We start from the raw sequence: 22,842 nt of genomic DNA, 5'->3' as shown, positions 1-22,842 counted from the left end.
TATCACTTTGCCAATTCCACAAGAACTGTCTTAGCGAAAGGCTTCTTGAGGGGAAAGCTGTAATTCTGTGAGATGATTTCACAGAACACAACGAAGTTTCTCAGAAAGCTTCTTTCTCTTTGTTATTGGAGGATATTTCCTTTTGCTCTATAGTCAAAGGGATCCGAAATATCTGTTCTCAGATTCCACAGAAATAATGCTAGCAAAGAGATCCACGAAATACAGATGTAACTCTGTGAAATGAATTAACAGAAGACTAAGCAGTTTCTCAGAATGCTTCTTTCCAGATTTCATCTGAGGATATTTCCTTTTTCACCATAGCCCTCTATGGGCTTCCAAATATCACTTTGCCAATTCCACAAGAACTGTCTTAGCGAAAGGCTTCTTGAGGGGAAAGCTGTAACTCTGTGAGATGATTTCACAGAACACAACGAAGTTTCTCAGAAAGCTTCTTTCTCTTTGTTATCAGAGGATATTTCCTTTGGCCCTATAGTCTTCAAACGGATCCGAAATATCTGTTCTCAGATTCCACAGAAATAAGGCTAGCAAAGAGATCCACGAAATACAGATGTAATTCTGTGAGATGAATTAACAGAACACTAAGCAGTTTCTCAGAAAGCTTCTTTCCAGATTTCCTCTGAGGATATTTCCTTTCTCACCATAGCCCTCTATGGGCTTCCAAATATCACTTTGCCAATTCCACAAGAACTGTCTTAGCGAAAGGCTTCTTGTGGTGAAAGCTGTAACTCTGTGAGATGATTTCACAGAACACAACGAAGTTTCTCAGAAAGCTTCTTTCTCTTTGTTGTCGGAGGATATTTCCTTTGGCCCTATAGTCTTCAAAGGGATCCGAAATATCTGTTCTCAGATTCAACAGAAATAAGGCTAGCAAAGAGATCCTCGAAATACAGATGTAACTCTGTGAGATGAATTAACAGAACACTAAGCAGTTTCTCAGAAAGCTTCTTTCCAGATGTCATCTGAGGATATTTACTTTTTCACCATAGCCCTCTATGGGCTTCCAAATATCACTTTGCCAATTCCACAAGAACTGTCTTAGCGAAAGGCTTCTTGAGTGGAAAGCTGTAACTCTGTGAGATGATATCACAGAACACAACGAAGTTTCTCAGAAAGCTTCTTTCTCTTTGTTATCGGAGGATATTTCCTTTGGCCCTATAGTCTTCAAAGGGATCCGAAATATCTGTTCTCAGATTCCACAGAAATAAGGCTAGCAAAGAGATCCACGAAATACAGTTGTAACTCTGTGAGATGAATTAACAGAACACTAAGCAGTTTCTCAGAAAGCTTCTTTCCAGATTTCATCTGGGGATATTTCCTTTTTCACCATAGCCCTCTATGGGCTTCCAAATATCACTTTGCAAATTCCACAAGAACTGTCTTAGCGAAAGGCTTCTTGAGGGGAAAGCTGTAACTCTGTGAGATGATTTCACAGAACACAACGACGTTTCTCAGAAAGCTTCTTTCTCTTTGTTATCGGAGGATATTTCCTTTGGCCCTATAGTCTTCAAAGGGATCCGAAATATCAGTTCTCAGATTCCACAGAAATAATGCTAGCAAAGAGATCCACGAAATACAGATGTAACTCTGTGAGATGAATTAACAGAACACTAAGCAGTTTCTCAGAAAGCTTCTTTCCAGATTTCATCTGAGGATATTTCCTTTTTCACCATAGCCCTCTATGGGCTTCCAAATATCACTTTGCCAATTCCACAAGAACTGTCTTAGCGAAAGGCTTCTTGAGGGGAAAGCTGTAACTCTGTGAGATGATTTAACACAACACAAAGAAGTTTCCCAGAAAGTTTCTTTCTGTTTGTTATCGGAGGATATTTCCTTTGACCCTGTAGTCTTCAAAGTGATACGAAATATCTGTTCTCAGATTCCACAGAAATAAGGCTAGCAAAGAGATCCACGAAATACAGATGTAACTCTGTGAGATGAATTAACAGAACACTAAGCAGTTTCCCAGAAAGCTTCTTTCCAGATTTCATCTGAGGATATTTCCTTTTTCACCATAGCCCTCTAGGGGTTTCCAAATATCACTTTGCCAATTCCACAAGAACTGTCTTAGCGAAAGGCTTCTTGAGGGGAAAGCTGTAACTCTGTGAGGTGAATTCACAGAACACAACGTAGTTTCTCAGAAAGCTTCTTTCTCTTTTTTATCGGAGGATATTTCCTTTGGCCCTATAGTCTTCAAAGGGATCCGAAATATCTGTTCTCAGATTTCACAGAAATAAGGCTAGCAAGAGATCCACGAAATAAAGAAGTAACTCTGTGAGATGAATTAACAGAACACTAAGCAGTTTCTCAGAAAACTTCTTTCCAGATTTCATCTGAGCATATTTCCTTTTACACCATAACACTCTATGGGCTTCCAAATATCACTTTGCCAATTCCACAAGAACTGTCTTAGCGAAAGGCTTCTTGAGGGGAAAGCTGTAACTCTGTGAGGTGATTTCACAGAACACAACGTAGTTTCTCAGAAAGCTTCTTTCTCTTTGTTATTGGAGAATATTTCCTTTGGCCCTATAGTCTTCAAACGGATCCGAAATATCTGTTCTCAGATTCCACAGAAATAAGGCTAGCAATGAGATCCACGAAATAAACATGTAATTCAGTGAGATGAATTAACAGAACACTAAGCAGTTTCTCAGAAAGCTTCTTTCCAGATTTCCTCTGCGGATATTTCCTTTTTCACCATAGCCCTCTATGGGCTTCCAAATATCTCTTTTGCAATTCCACAAGAACTGTCTTAGCGAAAGGCTTCTTGTGGGAAAAGCTGTAACTCTGTGAGATGATTTCACAGAACACAACGACGTTTCTCCGAAAGCTTCTTTCTCTTTGTTATCGGAGGATATTTCCTTTGGCCCTATAGTCTTCAGAGGGATCCGAAATATCTGTTCTCAGATTCCACAGAAATAAGGCTAGCAAAGAGATCCACGAAATACAGATGTAACTCTGTGAGATGAATTAACAGAACACTAAGCAGTTTCTCAGAAAGCTTCTTTCCAGATTTCCTCTGAGGATATTTCCTTTCTCACCATAGCCCTCTATGGGCTTCAAAATATCACTTTGCCAATTCCAAAAGAACTGTCTTAGTGAAAGGCTTCTTTTGGGGAAAGCTGTAACTCTGTGAGATGATTTCACAGAACACAACGAAGTTTCTCAGAAAGCTTCTTTCTCTTTGTTATCGGAGGATATTTCCTTTGGCCCTATAGTCTTCAAAGGGATCCGAAATATCTGTTCTCAGATTCCACAGAAATAAGGCTAGCAAAGAGATCCACGAAATACAGATGTAACTCTGTGAGATGAATTAACAGAACACTAAGCAGTTTCTCTGAAAGTTTCTTTCCAGATTTCCTCTGAGGATATTTCCTTTTTCACCATAGCCCTCTGTGGGCTTCCAAATATCACTTTGCCAATTCCACAAGAACTGTCTTAGCGAACGGTTTCTTGAAGGGAAATCTGTAACTCTGTGAGATGATTTCACAGAACACAACAAAGTTTCTCAGAAAGCTTCTTTCTCTTTGTTATCGGAGGATATTTCCTTTGGCCCTATAGTCTTCAAAGGGATCCGAAATATCTGTTCTCAGATTCCACAGAAAAAATGCTAGCAAAGAGATCCACGAAATACAGATGTAACTCTGTGAGATGAATTAACAGAACACTAAGCACTTTCTCAGAAAGCTTCTTTCCAGTTTTCATCTGAGGATATTTCCTTTTTCACCATAGCCCTCTATGGGCTTCCAAATATCACTTTGCCAATTCCACAAGAACTGTCTTAGCGAAAGGCATCTTGAGGGGAAAGCTGTAACTCTGTGAGATGATTTAACAGAACACAAAGAAGTTTCCCAGAAAGTTTCTTTCTCTTTGTTATCGGAGGATATTTCCTTTGGCCCTATAGTCTTCAAAGGGATCCGAAATATCTGTTCTCAGATTCAACAGAAATAAGGCTAGCAAAGAGATCCTCGAAATACAGATGTAACTCTGTGAGATGAATTAACAGAACACTAAGCAGTTTCTCAGAAAGCTTCTTTCCAGATTTCATCTGAGGATATTTCCTTTTTCACCATAGCCCTCTATGGGCTTCGAAATATCACTTTGCAAAGTCCACAAGAACTGTCTTAGCGAAAGGCTTCTTGAGGGGAAAGCTGTAACTCTGTGAGATGATTTCACAGAACACAACGAAGTTTCTCAGAAAGCTTCTTTCTCTTTGTTATCGGAGGATATTTCCTTTGGCCCTATAGTCTTCAAAGGGATCCGAATTATCTGTTCTCAGATTCCACAGAAATAATGCTAGCAAAGAGATCCTCGAAATACAGATGTAACTCTGTGAGATGAATTAACAGAACACTAAGCAGTTTCTCAGAAAGCTTCTTTCCAGATTTCATCTGGGATTATTTCCTTTTTCACCATAGCCCTATATGGGCTTCCAAATATCACTTTGCCAATTCCACAAGAACTGTCTTAGCGAAAGGCTTCTTGAGGGGAAAGCTGTAACTCTGTGAGATGATTTCACAGAACACTAAGCAGTTTCTCAGAAAGCTTCTTTCTCTTTGTTATCGGAGGATATTTCCTTTGGCCCTATACTCTTCAAAGGGATCCGAAATATCTGTTCTCAGATTCCACAGAAATAATGCTAGCAAAGAGATCCACGAAATACAGATGTAACTCTGTGAGATGAATTAACAGAACACTAAGCACTTTCTCAGAAAGCTTCTTTCCAGTTTTCATCTGAGGATATTTCCTTTTTCACCATAGCCCTCTATGGGCTTCCAAATATCACTTTGCCAATTCCACAAGAACTGTCTTAGCGAAAGGCATCTTGAGGGGAAAGCTGTAACTCTGTGAGATGATTTAACAGAACACAAAGAAGTTTCCCAGAAAGTTTCTTTCTCTTTGTTATCGGAGGATATTTCCTTTGGCCCTATAGTCTTCAAAGGGATCCGAAATATCTGTTCTCAGATTCAACAGAAATAAGGCTAGCAAAGAGATCCTCGAAATACAGATGTAACTCTGTGAGATGAATTAACAGAACACTAAGCAGTTTCTCAGAAAGCTTCTTTCCAGATTTCATCTGAGGATATTTCCTTTTTCACCATAGCCCTCTATGGGCTTCCAAATATCACTTTGCCAATTCCACAAGAACTGTCTTAGCGAAAGGCTTCTTGAGGGGAAAGCTGTAACTCTGTGAGATGATTTCACAGAACACAACGAAGTTTCTCAGAAAGCTTCTTTCTCTTTGTTATCGGAGGATATTTCCTTTGGCCCTATAGTCTTCAAAGGGATCCGAATTATCTGTTCTCAGATTCCACAGAAATAATGCTAGCAAAGAGATCCTCGAAATACAGATGTAACTCTGTGAGATGAATTAACAGAACACTAAGCAGTTTCTCAGAAAGCTTCTTTCCAGATTTCATCTGGGGATATTTCCTTTTTCACCATAGCCCTATATGGGCTTCCAAATATCACTTTGCCAATTCCACAAGAACTGTCTTAGCGAAAGGCTTCTTGAGGGGAAAGCTGTAACTCTGTGAGATGATTTCACAGAACACTAAGCAGTTTCTCAGAAAGCTTCTTTCTCTTTGTTATCGGAGGATATTTCCTTTGGCCCTATACTCTTCAAAGGGATCCGAAATATCTGTTCTCAGATTCCACAGAAATAATGCTAGCAAAGAGATCCACGAAATACAGATGTAACTCTGTGAGATGAATTAACAGAACACTAAGCAGTTTCTCAGAAAGCTTCTTTCCAGATTTCATCTGAGGATATTTCCTTTATCACCATAGCCCTCTATGGGCTTCCAAATATCACTTTGCCAATTCCACAAGAACTGTCTTAGCGAAAGGCTTCTTGAGGGGAAAGCTGTAACTCTGTGAGATGATTTCACAGAACACAACGAAGTTTCTCAGAAAGCTTCTTTCTCTTTGTTATCGGAGGATATTTCCTTTGGCCCTATAGTCTTCAAAGGGATCCGAATTATCTGTTCTCAGATTCCACAGAAATAATGCTAGCAAAGAGATCCACGAAATACAGATGTAACTCTGTGAGATGAATTAACAGAACACTAAGCAGTTTCTCAGAAAGCTTCTTTCCAGATTTCATCTGAGGATATTTCCTTTTTCACCCTAGCCCTCTATGGGCTTCCAAATATCACTTTGCCAATTCCACAAGAACTGTCTTAGCGAAAGGCTTCTTGAGGGGAAAGCTGTAACTCTGTTAGATGATTTAACAGAACACAAAGAAGTTTCCCAGAAAGTTTCGATCTCTTTGTTATCGGAGGATACTTCCTTTGGCCCTATAGTCTTCAAAGGGATCCGAAATATCTGTTCTCAGATTCCACAGAAATAAGGCTAGCAAAGAGATCCACGAAATACAGATATAACTCTGTGAAATGAATTAACAGAAGACTAAGCAGTTTCTCAGAATGCTTCTTTCCAGATTTCCTCTGAGGATATTTCCATTTTCACCATAGCCCTCTATGGGCTTCCAAATATCACTTTGCCAATTCCACAAGAACTGTCTTAGCGAAAGGCTTCTTGAGGGGAAAGCTGTAACTCTGTGAGATGATTTCACAGAACACAACGAAGTTTCTCAGAAAGCTTCTTTCTCTTTGTTACTGGAGAATATTTCCTTTGGCCCTATAGTCTTCAAACGGATCCGAAATATCTGTTCTCAGATTCCACAGAAATAAGGCTAGCAAAGAGACCCACGAAATACAGATGTAACTCTGCGAGGTGAATTAACAGAACACTAAGCAGTTTCTCAGAAAGCTTCTTTCCAGATTTCATCTGAGGATATTTCCTTTTTCACGATAGCCCTCTATGGGCTTCCAAATATCTCTTTTGCAATTCCACAAGAACTGTCTTAGCGAAAGGCTTCTTGTGGGGAAAGCTGTAACTCTGTGAGATGATTTCACAGAACACAACGAAGTTTCTCTGAAAGCTTCTTTCTCTTTGTTATCGGAGGATATTTCCTTTGGCCCTATAGTCTTCAGAGGGATCCGAAATATCTGTTCTCAGATTCAACAGAAATAAGGCTAGCAAAGAGATCCACGAAATACAGATGCAACTCTGTGAGATGAATTAACAGAACACTAAGCAGTTTCTCAGATAGCTTCTTTCCAGATTTCCTCTGAGGATATTTCCTTTTTCACCATAGCCCTCTATGGGCTTCCAAATATCACTTTGCCAATTCCAAAAGAACTGTCTTAGCGAAAGGCTTCTTCTGGGGAAAGCTGTAACTCCGTGAGATGATTTCACAGAACACAACGAAGTTTCTCAGAAAGCTTCTTTCTCTTTGTTATCGGAGGATATTTCCTTTGGCCCTATATTCTTCAAAGGGATCCGAAATATCTGTTCTCAGATTCCACAGAAATAAGGCTAGCAAAGAGATTCACGAAATACAGATGTACCTCTGTGAGATGAATTAACAGAACACTAAGCAGTTTCTCAGAAAGCTTCTTTCCAGATTTCCTCTGAGGATGTTTCCTTTTTCACCATAGCCCTCTATGGGCTTCCAAATATCACTTTGCCAATTCCACAAGAACTGTCTTAGCGAAAGGCTTCTTGTGGGGAAAGCTGTAACTCTGTGAGATGATTTCACAGAACACAACGAAGTTTCTCAGAAAGCTTCTTTCTCTTTGTTATCGGAGGATATTTCCTTTGGCCCTATAGTCTTCAAAGGGATCCGAAATATCTGTTCTCAGATTCAACAGAAATAAGGCTAGCAAAGAGATCCTCGAAATACAGATGTAACTCTGTGAGATGAATTAACAGAACACTAAGCAGTTTCTCAGAAAGCTTCTTTCCAGATTTCATCTGGGGATATTTCCTTTTTCACCATAGCCCTATATGGGCTTCCAAATATCACTTTGCCAATTCCACAAGAACTGTCTTAGCGAAAGGCTTCTTGAGGGGAAAGCTGTAAGTCTGTGAGATGATTTCACAGAACACAACGAAGTTTCTCAGAAAGCTTCTTTCTCTTTGTTATCGGAGGATATTTCCTTTGGCCCTATAGTCTTCAAAGGGATCCGAATTATCTGTTCTCAGATTCCACAGAAATAATGCTAGCAAAGAGATCCACGAAATACAGATGTAACTCTGTGAGATGAATTAACAGAACACTAAGCAGTTTCTCAGAAAGCTTCTTTCCAGATTTCATCTGAGGATATTTCCTTTTTCACCGTAGCCCTCTATGGGCTTCCAAATATCACTTTGCCAATTCCACAAGAACTGTCTTAGCGAAAGGCTTCTTGAGGGGAAAGCCGTAACTCTGTGAGATGATTTCACAGAACACAACGAAGTTTCTCAGAAAGCTTCTTTCTCTTTGTTATCAGAGGATATTTCCTTTGGCCCTATAGTCTTCAAACGGATCCGAAATATCTGTTCTCAGATTCCACAGAAATAAGGCTAGCAAAGAGATCCACGAAATACAGATGTAACTCTGTGAGATGAATTAACAGAACACTAAGCAGTTTCTCATAAAGCTTCTTTCCAGATTTCCTCTGAGGATATTTCCTTTCTCACCATAGCCCTCTATGGGCTTCCAAATATCACTTTGCCAATTCCACAAGAACTGTCTTAGCGAAAGGCTTCTTGAGGGGAAAGCTGTAACTCTGTGAGATGATTTCACAGAACACAACGAAGTTTCTCAGAAAGCTTCTTTCTCTTTGTTATCGGAGGATATTTCCTTTGGCCCTATAGTCTTCAAAGGGATCCGAATTATCTGTTCTCAGATTCCACAGAAATAATGCTAGCAAAGAGATCCACGAAATACAGATGTAACTCTGTGAGATGAATTAACAGAACACTAAGCAGTTTCTCAGAAAGCTTCTCTCCAGATTTCATCTGAGGATATTTCCTTTTTCACCATAGCCCTCTAGGGGTTCCAAATATCACTTTGCCAATTCCACAAGAACTGTCTTAGCGAAAGGCTTCTTGAGGGGAAAGCTGTAACTCTGTGAGATGATTTAACAGAACACAAAGAAGTTTCCCAGAAAGTTTCGTTCTCTTTGTTACCGGAGGATATTTCCTTTGGCCCTATAGTCTTCAAAGGGATCCGAAATATCTGTTCTCAGATTCCACAGAAATAAGGCTAGCAAAGAGATCCACGAAATACAGATGTAACTCTGTGAAATGAATTAACAGAAGACTAAGCAGTTTCTCAGAATGCTTCTTTCCAGATTTCCTCTGAGGATATTTCCTTTTTCACCATAGCCCTCTATGGGCTTCCAAATATCACTTTGACAATTCCACAAGAACTGTCTTAGCGAAAGGCTTATTGAGGGGAAAGCTGTAACTCTGTGAGATGATTTCACAGAACACAACGAAGTTTCTCAGAAAGCTTCTTTCTCTTTGTTATCAGAGGATATTTCCTTTGGCCCTATAGTCTTCAAACGGATCCGAAATATCTGTTCTCAGATTCCACAGAAATAAGGCTAGCAAAGAGATCCACGAAATACAGATGTAACTCTGTGAGATGAATTAACAGAACACTAAGCAGTTTCTCAGAAAGCTTCTTTCCAGATTTCATCTGAGGATATTTCCTTTCTCACCATAGCCCTCTATGGGCTTCCAAATATCACTTTGCCAATTCCACAAGAGCTGTCTTAGCGAAAGGCTTCTTGTGGGGAAAGCTGTAACTCTGTGAGATGATTTCACAGAACACAACGAAGTTTCTCAGAAAGCTCCTTTCTCTTTCTTATCGGAGGATATTTCCTTTGGCCCTATAGTCTTCAAAGGGATCCGAAATATCTGTTCTCAGATTCAACAGAAATAAGGCTAGCAAAGAGATCCTCGAAATACAGATGTAACTCTGTGAGATGAATTAACAGAACACTAAGCAGTTTCTCAGAAAGCTTCTTTCCAGATTTCATCTGGGGATATTTCCTTTTTCACCATAGCCCTCTATGGGCTTCCAAATATCACTTTGCCAATTCCACAAGAACTGTCTTAGCGAAAGGCTTCTTGAGGGGAAAGCTGTAATTCTGTGAGATGATTTCACAGAACACAACGAAGTTTCTCAGAAAGCTTCTTTCTCTTTGTTATTGGAGGATATTTCCTTTTGCTCTATAGTCAAAGGGATCCGAAATATCTGTTCTCAGATTCCACAGAAATAATGCTAGCAAAGAGATCCACGAAATACAGATGTAACTCTGTGAAATGAATTAACAGAAGACTAAGCAGTTTCTCAGAATGCTTCTTTCCAGATTTCATCTGAGGATATTTCCTTTTTCACCATAGCCCTCTATGGGCTTCCAAATATCACTTTGCCAATTCCACAAGAACTGTCTTAGCGAAAGGCTTCTTGAGGGGAAAGCTGTAACTCTGTGAGATGATTTCACAGAACACAACGAAGTTTCTCAGAAAGCTTCTTTCTCTTTGTTATCAGAGGATATTTCCTTTGGCCCTATAGTCTTCAAACGGATCCGAAATATCTGTTCTCAGATTCCACAGAAATAAGGCTAGCAAAGAGATCCACGAAATACAGATGTAATTCTGTGAGATGAATTAACAGAACACTAAGCAGTTTCTCAGAAAGCTTCTTTCCAGATTTCCTCTGAGGATATTTCCTTTCTCACCATAGCCCTCTATGGGCTTCCAAATATCACTTTGCCAATTCCATAAGAACTGTCTTAGCGAAAGGCTTCTTGTGGTGAAAGCTGTAACTCTGTGAGATGATTTCACAGAACACAACGAAGTTTCTCAGAAAGCTTCTTTCTCTTTGTTGTCGGAGGATATTTCCTTTGGCCCTATAGTCTTCAAAGGGATCCGAAATATCTGTTCTCAGATTCAACAGAAATAAGGCTAGCAAAGAGATCCTCGAAATACAGATGTAACTCTGTGAGATGAATTAACAGAACACTAAGCAGTTTCTCAGAAAGCTTCTTTCCAGATGTCATCTGAGGATATTTCCTTTTTCACCATAGCCCTCTATGGGCTTCCAAATATCACTTTGCCAATTCCACAAGAACTGTCTTAGCGAAAGGCTTCTTGAGTGGAAAGCTGTAACTCTGTGAGATGATATCACAGAACACAACGAAGTTTCTCAGAAAGCTTCTTTCTCTTTGTTATCGGAGGATATTTCCTTTGGCCCTATAGTCTTCAAAGGGATCCGAAATATCTGTTCTCAGATTCCACAGAAATAAGGCTAGCAAAGAGATCCACGAAATACAGTTGTAACTCTGTGAGATGAATTAACAGAACACTAAGCAGTTTCTCAGAAAGCTTCTTTCCAGATTTCATCTGGGGATATTTCCTTTTTCACCATAGCCCTCTATGGGCTTCCAAATATCACTTTGCCAATTCCACAAGAACTGTCTTAGCGAAAGGCTTCTTGAGGGGAAAGCTGTAACTCTGTGAGATGATTTCACAGAACACAACGACGTTTCTCAGAAAGCTTCTTTCTCTTTGTTATCGGAGGATATTTCCTTTGGCCCTATAGACTTCAAAGGGATCCGAAATATCAGTTCTCAGATTCCACAGAAATAATGCTAGCAAAGAGATCCACGAAATACAGATGTAACTCTGTGAGATGAATTAACAGAACACTAAGCAGTTTCTCAGAAAGCTTCTTTCCAGATTTCATCTGAGGATATTTCCTTTTTCACCATAGCCCTCTATGGGCTTCCAAATATCACTTTGCCAATTCCACAAGAACTGTCTTAGCGAAAGGCTTCTTGAGGGGAAAGCTGTAACTCTGTGAGATGATTTAACAGAACACAAAGAAGTTTCCCAGAAAGTTTCTTTCTGTTTGTTATCGGAGGATATTTCCTTTGACCCTGTAGTCTTCAAAGTGATACGAAATATCTGTTCTCAGATTCCACAGAAATAAGGCTAGCAAAGAGATCCACGAAATACAGATGTAACTCTGTGAGATGAATTAACAGAACACTAAGCAGTTTCCCAGAAAGCTTCTTTCCAGATTTCATCTGAGGATATTTCCTTTTTCACCATAGCCCTCTAGGGGTTTCCAAATATCACTTTGCCAATTCCACAAGAACTGTCTTAGCGAAAGGCTTCTTGAGGGGAAAGCTGTAACTCTGTGAGGTGAATTCACAGAACACAACGTAGTTTCTCAGAAAGCTTCTTTCTCTTTTTTATCGGAGGATATTTCCTTTGGCCCTATAGTCTTCAAAGGGATCCGAAATATCTGTTCTCAGATTTCACAGAAATAAGGCTAGCAAGAGATCCACGAAATAAAGAAGTAACTCTGTGAGATGAATTAACAGAACACTAAGCAGTTTCTCAGAAAACTTCTTTCCAGATTTCATCTGAGCATATTTCCTTTTACACCATAACACTCTATGGGCTTCCAAATATCACTTTGCCAATTCCACAAGAACTGTCTTAGCGAAAGGCTTCTTGAGGGGAAAGCTGTAACTCTGTGAGGTGATTTCACAGAACACAACGTAGTTTCTCAGAAAGCTTCTTTCTCTTTGTTATTGGAGAATATTTCCTTTGGCCCTATAGTCTTCAAACGGATCCGAAATATCTGTTCTCAGATTCCACAGAAATAAGGCTAGCAATGAGATCCACGAAATAAACATGTAATTCAGTGAGATGAATTAACAGAACACTAAGCAGTTTCTCAGAAAGCTTCTTTCCAGATTTCCTCTGCGGATATTTCCTTTTTCACCATAGCCCTCTATGGGCTTCCAAATATCTCTTTTGCAATTCCACAAGAACTGTCTTAGCGAAAGGCTTCTTGTGGGAAAAGCTGTAACTCTGTGAGATGATTTCACAGAACACAACGACGTTTCTCCGAAAGCTTCTTTCTCTTTGTTATCGGAGGATATTTCCTTTGGCCCTATAGTCTTCAGAGGGATCCGAAATATCTGTTCTCAGATTCCACAGAAATAAGGCTAGCAAAGAGATCCACGAAATACAGATGTAACTCTGTGAGATGAATTAACAGAACACTAAGCAGTTTCTCAGAAAGCTTCTTTCCAGATTTCCTCTGAGGATATTTCCTTTCTCACCATAGCCCTCTATGGGCTTCAAAATATCACTTTGCCAATTCCAAAAGAACTGTCTTAGCGAAAGGCTTCTTTTGGGGAAAGCTGTAACTCTGTGAGATGATTTCACAGAACACAACGAAGTTTCTCAGAAAGCTTCTTTCTCTTTGTTATCGGAGGATATTTCCTTTGGCCCTATAGTCTTCAAAGGGATCCGAAATATCTGTTCTCAGATTCCACAGAAATAAGGCTATCAAAGAGATCCACGAAATACAGATGTAACTCTGTGAGATGAATTAACAGAACACTAAGCAGTTTCTCAGAAAGTTTCTTTCCAGATTTCCTCTGAGGATATTTCCTTTCTCACCATTGCCCTCTATGGGCTTCCAAATATCACTTTGCCAATTCCACAAGAACTGTCTTAGCGAACGGTTTCTTGAAGGGAAATCTGTAACTCTGTGAGATGATTTCACAGAACACAACAAAGTTTCTCAGAAAGCTTCTTTCTCTTTGTTATCGGAGGATATTTCCTTTGGCCCTATAGTCTTCAAAGGGATCCGAAATATCTGTTCTCAGATTCCACAGAAAAAATGCTAGCAAAGAGATCCACGAAATACAGATGTAACTCTGTGAGATGAATTAACAGAACACTAAGCACTTTCTCAGAAAGCTTCTTTCCAGTTTTCATCTGAGGATATTTCCTTTTTCACCATAGCCCTCTATGGGCTTCCAAATATCACTTTGCCAATTCCACAAGAACTGTCTTAGCGAAAGGCATCTTGAGGGGAAAGCTGTAACTCTGTGAGATGATTTAACAGAACACAAAGTAGTTTCCCAGAAAGTTTCTTTCTCTTTGTTATCGGAGGATATTTCCTTTGGCCCTATAGTCTTCAAAGGGATCCGAAATATCTGTTCTCAGATTCAACAGAAATAAGGCTAGCAAAGAGATCCTCGAAATACAGATGTAACTCTGTGAGATGAATTAACAGAACACTAAGCAGTTTCTCAGAAAGCTTCTTTCCAGATTTCATCTGAGGATATTTCCTTTTTCACCATAGCCCTCTATGGGCTTCGAAATATCACTTTCCAAATTCCACAAGAACTGTCTTAGCGAAAGGCTTCTTGAGGGGAAAGCTGTAACTCTGTGAGATGATTTCACAGAACACAACGAAGTTTCTCAGAAAGCTTCTTTCTCTTTGTTATCGGAGGATATTTCCTTTGGCCCTATAGTCTTCAAAGGGATCCGAAATATCTGTTCTCAGATACCACAGAAAAAATGCTAGCAAAGAGATCCACGAAATACAGATGTAACTCTGTGAGATGAATTAACAGAACACTAAGCAGTTTCTCAGAAAGCTTCTTTCCAGATTTCATCTGAGGATATTTCCTTTTTCACCATAGCCCTCTATGGGCTTCCAAATATCACTTTGCCAATTCCACAAGAACTGTCTTAGCGAAAGGCTTCTTGAGGGGAAAGCTGTAACTCTGTGAGATGATTTCACAGAACACAACGAAGTTTCTCAGAAAGCTTCTTTCTCTTTGTTATCGGAGATTATTTCCTTTGGCCCTATAGTCTTCAAAGGGATCCGAATTATCTGTTCTCAGATTCCACAGAAATAATGCTAGCAAAGAGATCCACGAAATACAGATGTAACTCTGTGAGATGAATTAACAGAACACTAAGCAGTTTCTCAGAAAGCTTCTTTCCAGATTTCATCTGAGGATATTTCCTTTTTCACCCTAGCCCTCTATGGGCTTCCAAATATCACTTTGCCAATTCCACAAGAACTGTCTTAGCGAAAGGCTTCTTGAGGGGAAAGCTGTAACTCTGTTAGATGATTTAACAGAACACAAAGAAGTTTCCCAGAAAGTTTCGATCTCTTTGTTATCGGAGGATATTTCCTTTGGCCCTATAGTCTTCAAAGGGATCCGAAATATCTGTTCTCAGATTCCACAGAAATAAGGCTAGCAAAGAGATCCACGAAATACAGATATAACTCTGTGAAATGAATTAACAGAAGACTAAGCAGTTTCTCAGAATGCTTCTTTCCAGATTTCCTCTGAGGATATTTCCATTTTCACCATAGCCCTCTATGGGATTCCAAATATCACTTTGCCAATTCCACAAGAACTGTCTTAGCGAAAGGCTTCTTGAGGGGAAAGCTGTAACTCTGTGAGATGATTTCACAGAACACAACGAAGTTTCTCAGAAAGCTTCTTTCTCTTTGTTACTGGAGAATATTTCCTTTGGCCCTATAGTCTTCAAACGGATCCGAAATATCTGTTCTCAGATTCCACAGAAATAAGGCTAGCAAAGAGACCCACGAAATACAGATGTAACTCTGTGAGGTGAATTAACAGAACACTAAGCAGTTTCTCAGAAAGCTTCTTTCCAGATTTCATCTGAGGATATTTCCTTTTTCACGATAGCCCTCTATGGGCTTCCAAATATCACTTTGCCAATTCCACAAGAACTGTCTTAGCGAAAGGCTTCTTGTGCGGAAAGCTGTAACTCTGTGAGATGATTTCACAGAACACAACGAAGTTTCTCAGAAAGCTTCTTTCTCTTTGTTATCGGAGGATATTTCCTTTGGCCCTATAGTCTTCAAACGGATCCGAAATATCTGTTCTCAGATTCCACAGAAATAATGCTAGCAAAGAGATCCACGAAATAAAGATGTAATTCTGTGAGATGAATTAACAGAACACTAAGCAGTTTCTCAGAAACCTTCTTTCCAGATTTCCTCTGAGGATATTTCCTTTTTCACCATAGCCCTCTATGGGCTTCCAAATATCTCTTTTGCAATTCCACAAGAACTGTCTTAGCGAAAGGCTTCTTGTGGGGAAAGCTGTAACTCTGTGAGATGATTTCACAGAACACAACGAAGTTTCTCAGAAAGCTTCTTTCTCTTTGTTATCGGAGGATATTTCCTTTGGCCCTATAGTCTTCAGAGGGATCCGAAATATCTGTTCTCAGATTCAACAGAAATAAGGCTAGCAAAGAGATCCACGAAATACAGATGCAACTCTGTGAGATGAATTAACAGAACACTAAGCAGTTTCTCAGATAGCTTCTTTCCAGATTTCCTCTGAGGATATTTCCTTTTTCACCATAGCCCTCTATGGGCTTCCAAATATCACTTTGCCAATTCCAAAAGAACTGTCTTAGCGAAAGGCTTCTTCTGGGGAAAGCTGTAACTCCGTGAGATGATTTCACAGAACACAACGAAGTTTCTCAGAAAGCTTCTTTCTCTTTGTTATCGGAGGATATTTCCTTTGGCCCTATAGTCTTCAAAGGGATCCGAAATATCTGTTCTCAGATTCCACAGAAATAAGGCTAGCAAAGAGATTCACGAAATACAGATGTACCTCTGTGAGATGAATTAACAGAACACTAAGCAGTTTCTCAGAAAGCTTCTTTCCAGATTTCCTCTGAGGATGTTTCCTTTTTCACCATAGCCCTCTATGGGCTTCCAAATATCACTTTGCCAATTCCACAAGAACTGTCTTAGCGAAAGGCTTCTTGTGGGGAAAGCTGTAACTCTGTGAGATGATTTCACAGAACACAACGAAGTTTCTCAGAAAGCTTCTTTCTCTTTGTTATCGGAGGATATTTCCTTTGGCCCTATAGTCTTCAAAGGGATCCGAAATATCTGTTCTCAGATTCAACAGAAATAAGGCTAGCAAAGAGATCCTCGAAATACAGATGTAACTCTGTGAGATGAATTAACAGAACACTAAGCAGTTTCTCAGAAAGCTTCTTTCCAGATTTCCTCTGCGGATATTTCCTTTTTCACCATAGCCCTATATGAGCTTCCAAATATCACTTTGCCAATTCCACAAGAACTGTCTTAGCGAAAGGCTTCTTGAGGGGAAAGCTGTAAGTCTGTGAGATGATTTCACAGAACACAACGAAGTTTCTCAGAAAGCTTCTTTCTCTTTGTTATCGGAGGATATTTCCTTTGGCCCTATAGTCTTCAAAGGGATCCGAATTATCTGTTCTCAGATTCCACAGAAATAATGCTAGCAAAGAGATCCACGAAATACAGATGTAACTCTGTGAGATGAATTAACAGAACACTAAGCAGTTTCTCAGAAAGCTTCTTTCCAGATTTCATCTGAGGATATTTCCTTTTTCACCGTAGCCCTCTATGGGCTTCCAAATATCACTTTGCCAATTCCACAAGAACTGTCTTAGCGAAAGGCTTCTTGAGGGGAAAGCTGTAACTCTGTGAGATGATTTCACAGAACACAAAGAAGTTTCCCAGAAAGTTTCGTTCTCTTTGTTATCGGAGGATATTTCCTTTGGCCCTATAGTCTTCAAAGGGATCCGAAATATCTGTTCTCAGATTCCACAGAAATAAGGCTAGCAAAGAGATCCACGAAATACAGATGTAACTCTGTGAAATGAATTAACAGAAGACTAAGCAGTTTCTCAGAATGCTTCTTTCCAGATTTCCTCTGAGGATATTTCCTTTTTCACCATAGCCCTCTATGGGCTTCCAAATATCACTTTGCCAATTCCACAAGAACTGTCTTAGCGAAAGGCTTCTTGAGGGGAAAGCTGTACCTCTGTGAGATGATTTCACAGAACACAACGAAGTTTCTCAGAAAGCTTCTTTCTCTTTGTTATCAGAGGATATTTCCTTTGGCCCTATAGTCTTCAAACGGATCCGAAATATCTGTTCTCAGATTCCACAGAAATAAGGCTAGCAAAGAGATCCACGAAATACAGATGTAACTCTGTGAGATGAATTAACAGAACACTAAGCAGTTTCTCAGAAAGCTTCTTTCCAGATTTCCTCTGAGGATATTTCCTTTCTCACCATAGCCCTCTATGGGCTTCCAAATATCACTTTGCCAATTCCACAAGAACTGTCTTAGCGAAAGGCTTCTTGAGGGGAAAGCTGTAACTCTGTGAGATGATTTCACAGAACACAACGAAGTTTCTCAGAAAGCTTCTTTCTCTTTGTTATCGGAGGATATTTCCTTTGGCCCTATAGTCTTCAAAGGGATCCGAATTATCTGTTCTCAGATTCCACAGAAATAATGCTAGCAAAGAGATCCACGAAATACAGATGTAACTCTGTGAGATGAATTAACAGAACACTAAGCAGTTTCTCAGAAAGCTTCTTTCCAGATTTCATCTGAGGATATTTCCTTTTTCACCATAGCCCTCTAGGGGTTCCAAATATCACTTTGCCAATTCCACAAGAACTGTCTTAGCGAAAGGCTTCTTGAAGGGAAAGCTGTAACTCTGTGAGATGATTTAACAGAACACAAAGAAGTTTCCCAGAAAGTTTCGTTCTCTTTGTTACCGGAGGATATTTCCTTTGGCCCTATAGTCTTCAAAGGGATCCGAAATATCTGTTCTCAGATTCCACAGAAATAAGGCTAGCAAAGAGATCCACGAAATACAGATGTAACTCTGTGAAATGAATTAACAGAAGACTAAGCAGTTTCTCAGAATGCTTCTTTCCAGATTTCCTCTGAGGATATTTCCTTTTTCACCATAGCCCTCTATGGGCTTCCAAATATCACTTTGACAATTCCACAAGAACTGTCTTAGCGAAAGGCTTCTTGAGGGGAAAGCTGTAACTCTGTGAGATGATTTCACAGAACACAACGAAGTTTCTCAGAAAGCTTCTTTCTCTTTGTTATCAGAGGATATTTCCTTTGGCCCTATAGTCTTCAAACGGATCCGAAATATCTGTTCTCAGATTCCACAGAAATAAGGCTAGCAAAGAGATCCACGAAATACAGATGTAACTCTGTGAGATGAATTAACAGAACACTAAGCAGTTTCTCAGAAAGCTTCTTTCCAGATTTCATCTGAGGATATTTCCTTTCTCACCATTGCCCTCTATGGGCTTCCAAATATCACTTTGCCAATTCCACAAGAGCTGTCTTAGCGAAAGGCTTCTTGTGGGGAAAGCTGTAACTCCGTGAGATGATTTCACAGAACACAACGAAGTTTCTCAGAAAGCTTCTTTCTCTTTGTTATCGGAGGATATTTCCTTTGGCCCTATAGTCTTCAAAGGGATCCGAAATATCTGTTCTCAGATTCAACAGAAATAAGGCTAGCAAAGAGATCCTCGAAATACAGATGTAACTCTGTGAGATGAATTAACAGAACACTAAGCAGTTTCTCAGAAAGCTTCTTTCCAGATTTCATCTGGGGATATTTCCTTTTTCACCATAGCCCTCTATGGGCTTCCAAATATCACTTTGCCAATTCCACAAGAACTGTCTTAGCGAAAGGCTTCTTGAGGTGAAAGCTGTAATTCTGTGAGATGATTTCACAGAACACAACGAAGTTTCTCAGAAAGCTTCTTTCTCTTTGTTTTGGAGGATATTTCCTTTTGCTCTATAGTCAAAGGGATCCGAAATATCTGTTCTCAGATTCCACAGAAATAATGCTAGCAAAGAGATCCACGAAATACAGATGTAACTCTGTGAAATGAATTAACAGAAGACTAAGCAGTTTCTCAGAATGCTTCTTTCCAGATTTCATCTGAGGATATTTCCTTTTTCACCATAGCCCTCTATGGGCTTCCAAATATCACTTTGCCAATTCCACAAGAACTGTCTTAGCGAAAGGCTTCTTGAGGGGAAAGCTGTAACTCTGTGAGATGATTTCACAGAACACAACGAAGTTTCTCAGAAAGCTTCTTTCCCTTTGTTATCAGAGGATATTTCCTTTGGCCCTATAGTCTTCAAACGGATCCGAAATATCTGTTCTCAGATTCCACAGAAATAAGGCTAGCAAAGAGATCCACCAAATACAGATGTAATTCTGTGAGATGAATTAACAGAACACTAAGCAGTTTCTCAGAAAGCTTCTTTCCAGATTTCCTCTGAGGATATTTCCTTTCTCACCATAGCCCTCTATGGGCTTCCAAATATCACTTTGCCAATTCCACAAGAACTGTCTTAGCGAAAGGCTTCTTGTGGTGAAAGCTGTAACTCTGTGAGATGATTTCACAGAACACAACGAAGTTTCTCAGAAAGCTTCTTTCTCTTTGTTGTCGGAGGATATTTTCTTTGGCCCTATAGTCTTCAAAGGGATCCGAAATATCTGTTCTCAGATTCAACAGAAATAAGGCTAGCAAAGAGATCCTCGAAATACAGATGTAACTCTGTGAGATGAATTAACAAAACACTAAGCAGTTTCTCAGAAAGCTTCTTTCCAGATGTCATCTGAGGATATTTCCTTTTTCACCATAGCCCTCTATGGGCTTCCAAATATCACTTTGCCAATTCCACAAGAACTGTCTTAGCGAAAGGCTTCTTGAGTGGAAAGCTGTAACTCTGTGAGATGATATCACAGAACACAACGAAGTTTCTCAGAAAGCTTCTTTCTCTTTGTTATCGGAGGATATTTCCTTTGGCCCTATAGTCTTCAAAGGGATCCGAAATATCTGTTCTCAGATTCCACAGAAATAAGGCTAGCAAAGAGATCCACGAAATACAGATGTAACTCTGTGAGATGAATTAACAGAACACTAAGCAGTTTCTCAGAAAGCTTCTTTCCAGATTTCATGTGGGGATATTTCCTTTTTCACCATAGCCCTCTATGGGCTTCCAAATATCACTTTGCCAATTCCACAAGAACTGTCTTAGCGAAAGGCTTCTTGAGGGGAAAGCTGTAACTCTGTGAGATGATTTCACAGAACACAACGACGTTTCTCAGAAAGCTTCTTTCTCTTTGTTATCGGAGGATATTTCCTTTGGCCCTATAGTCTTCAAAGGGATCCGAAATATCAGTTCTCATATTCCACAGAAATAATGCTAGCAAAGAGATCCACGAAATACAGATGTAACTCTGTGAGATGAATTAACAGAACACTAAGCAGTTTCTCAGAAAGCTTCTTTCCAGATTTCATCTGAGGATATTTCCTTTTTCACCATAGCCCTCTATGGGCTTCCAAATATCACTTTGCCAATTCCACAAGAACTGTCTTAGCGAAAGGCTTCTTGAGGGGAAAGCTGTAACTCTGTGAGATGATTTAACAGAACACAAAGAAGTTTCCCAGAAAGTTTCTTTCTGTTTGTTATCGGAGGATATTTCCTTTGACCCTGTAGTCTTCAAAGTGATACGAAATATCTGTTCTCAGATTCCACAGAAATAAGGCTAGCAAAGAGATCCACGAAATACAGATGTAACTCTGTGAGATGAATTAACAGAACACTAAGCAGTTTCCCAGAAAGCTTCTTTCCAGATTTCATCTGAGGATATTTCCTTTTTCACCATAGCCCTCTAGGGGTTTCCAAATATCACTTTGCCAATTCCACAAGAACTGTCTTAGCGAAAGGCTTCTTGAGGGGAAAGCTGTAACTCTGTGAGGTGAATTCACAGAACACAACGTAGTTTCTCAGAAAGCTTCTTTCTCTTTTTTATCGGAGGATATTTCCTTTGGCCCTATAGTCTTCAAAGGGATCCGAAATATCTGTTCTCAGATTTCACAGAAATAAGGCTAGCAAGAGATCCACGAAATAAAGAAGTAACTCTGTGAGATGAATTAACAGAACACTAAGCAGTTTCTCAGAAAACTTCTTTCCAGATTTCATCTGAGCATATTTCCTTTTACACCATAACACTCTATGGGCTTCCAAATATCACTTTGCCAATTCCACAAGAACTGTCTTAGCGAAAGGCTTCTTGAGGGGAAAGCTGTAACTCTGTGAGGTGATTTCACAGAACACAACGTAGTTTCTCAGAAAGCTTCTTTCTCTTTGTTATTGGAGAATATTTCCTTTGGCCCTATAGTCTTCAAAGGGATCCGAAATATCTGTTCTCAGATTCCACAGAAATAAGGCTAGCAAAGAAATCCACGAAATACAGATGTAACTCTGTGAGATGAATTAACAGAACACTAAGCAGTTTCTCAGAAAGTTTCTTTCCAGATTTCCTCTGAGGATATTTCCTTTCTCACCATAGCCCTCTATGGGCTTCCAAATATCACTTTGCCAATTCCACAAGAACTGTCTTAGCGAACGGTTTCTTGAAGGGAAATCTGTAACTCTGTGAGATGATTTCACAGAACACAACAAAGTTTCTCAGAAAGCTTCTTTCTCTTTGTTATCGGAGGATATTTCCTTTGGCCCTATAGTCTTCAAAGGGATCCGAAATATCTGTTCTCAGATTCCACAGAAAAAATGCTAGCAAAGAGATCCACGAAATACAGATGTAACTCTGTGAGATGAATTAACAGAACACTAAGCACTTTCTCAGAAAGCTTCTTTCCAGTTTTCATCTGAGGATATTTCCTTTTTCACCATAGCCCTCTATGGGCTTCCAAATATCACTTTGCCAATTCCACAAGAACTGTCTTAGCGAAAGGTATCTTGAGGGGAAAGCTGTAACTCTGTGAGATGATTTAACAGAACACAAAGAAGTTTCCCAGAAAGTTTCTTTCTCTTTGTTATCGGAGGATATTTCCTTTGGCCCTATAGTCTTCAAAGGGATCCGAAATATCTGTTCTCAGATTCAACAGAAATAAGGCTAGCAAAGAGATCCTCGAAATACAGATGTAACTCTGTGAGATGAATTAACAGAACACTAAGCAGTTTCTCAGAAAGCTTCTTTCCAGATTTCATCTGAGGATATTTCCTTTTTCACCATAGCCCTCTATGGGCTTCGAAATATCACTTTGCAAATTCCACAAGAACTGTCTTAGCGAAAGGCTTCTTGAGGGGAAAGCTGTAACTCTGTGAGATGATTTCACAGAACACAACGAAGTTTCTCAGAAAGCTTCTTTCTCTTTGTTATCGGAGGATATTTCCTTTGGCCCTATAGTCTTCAAAGGGATCCGAAATATCTGTTCTCAGATACCACAGAAAAAATGCTAGCAAAGAGATCCAC

Source organism: Macaca nemestrina, chromosome 14 (assembly GCF_043159975.1).
Source record: "Macaca nemestrina isolate mMacNem1 chromosome 14, mMacNem.hap1, whole genome shotgun sequence".
Lineage (NCBI taxonomy): Eukaryota > Metazoa > Chordata > Mammalia > Primates > Cercopithecidae > Macaca > Macaca nemestrina.
Note: the sequence above shows the minus strand (reverse complement) of the source record.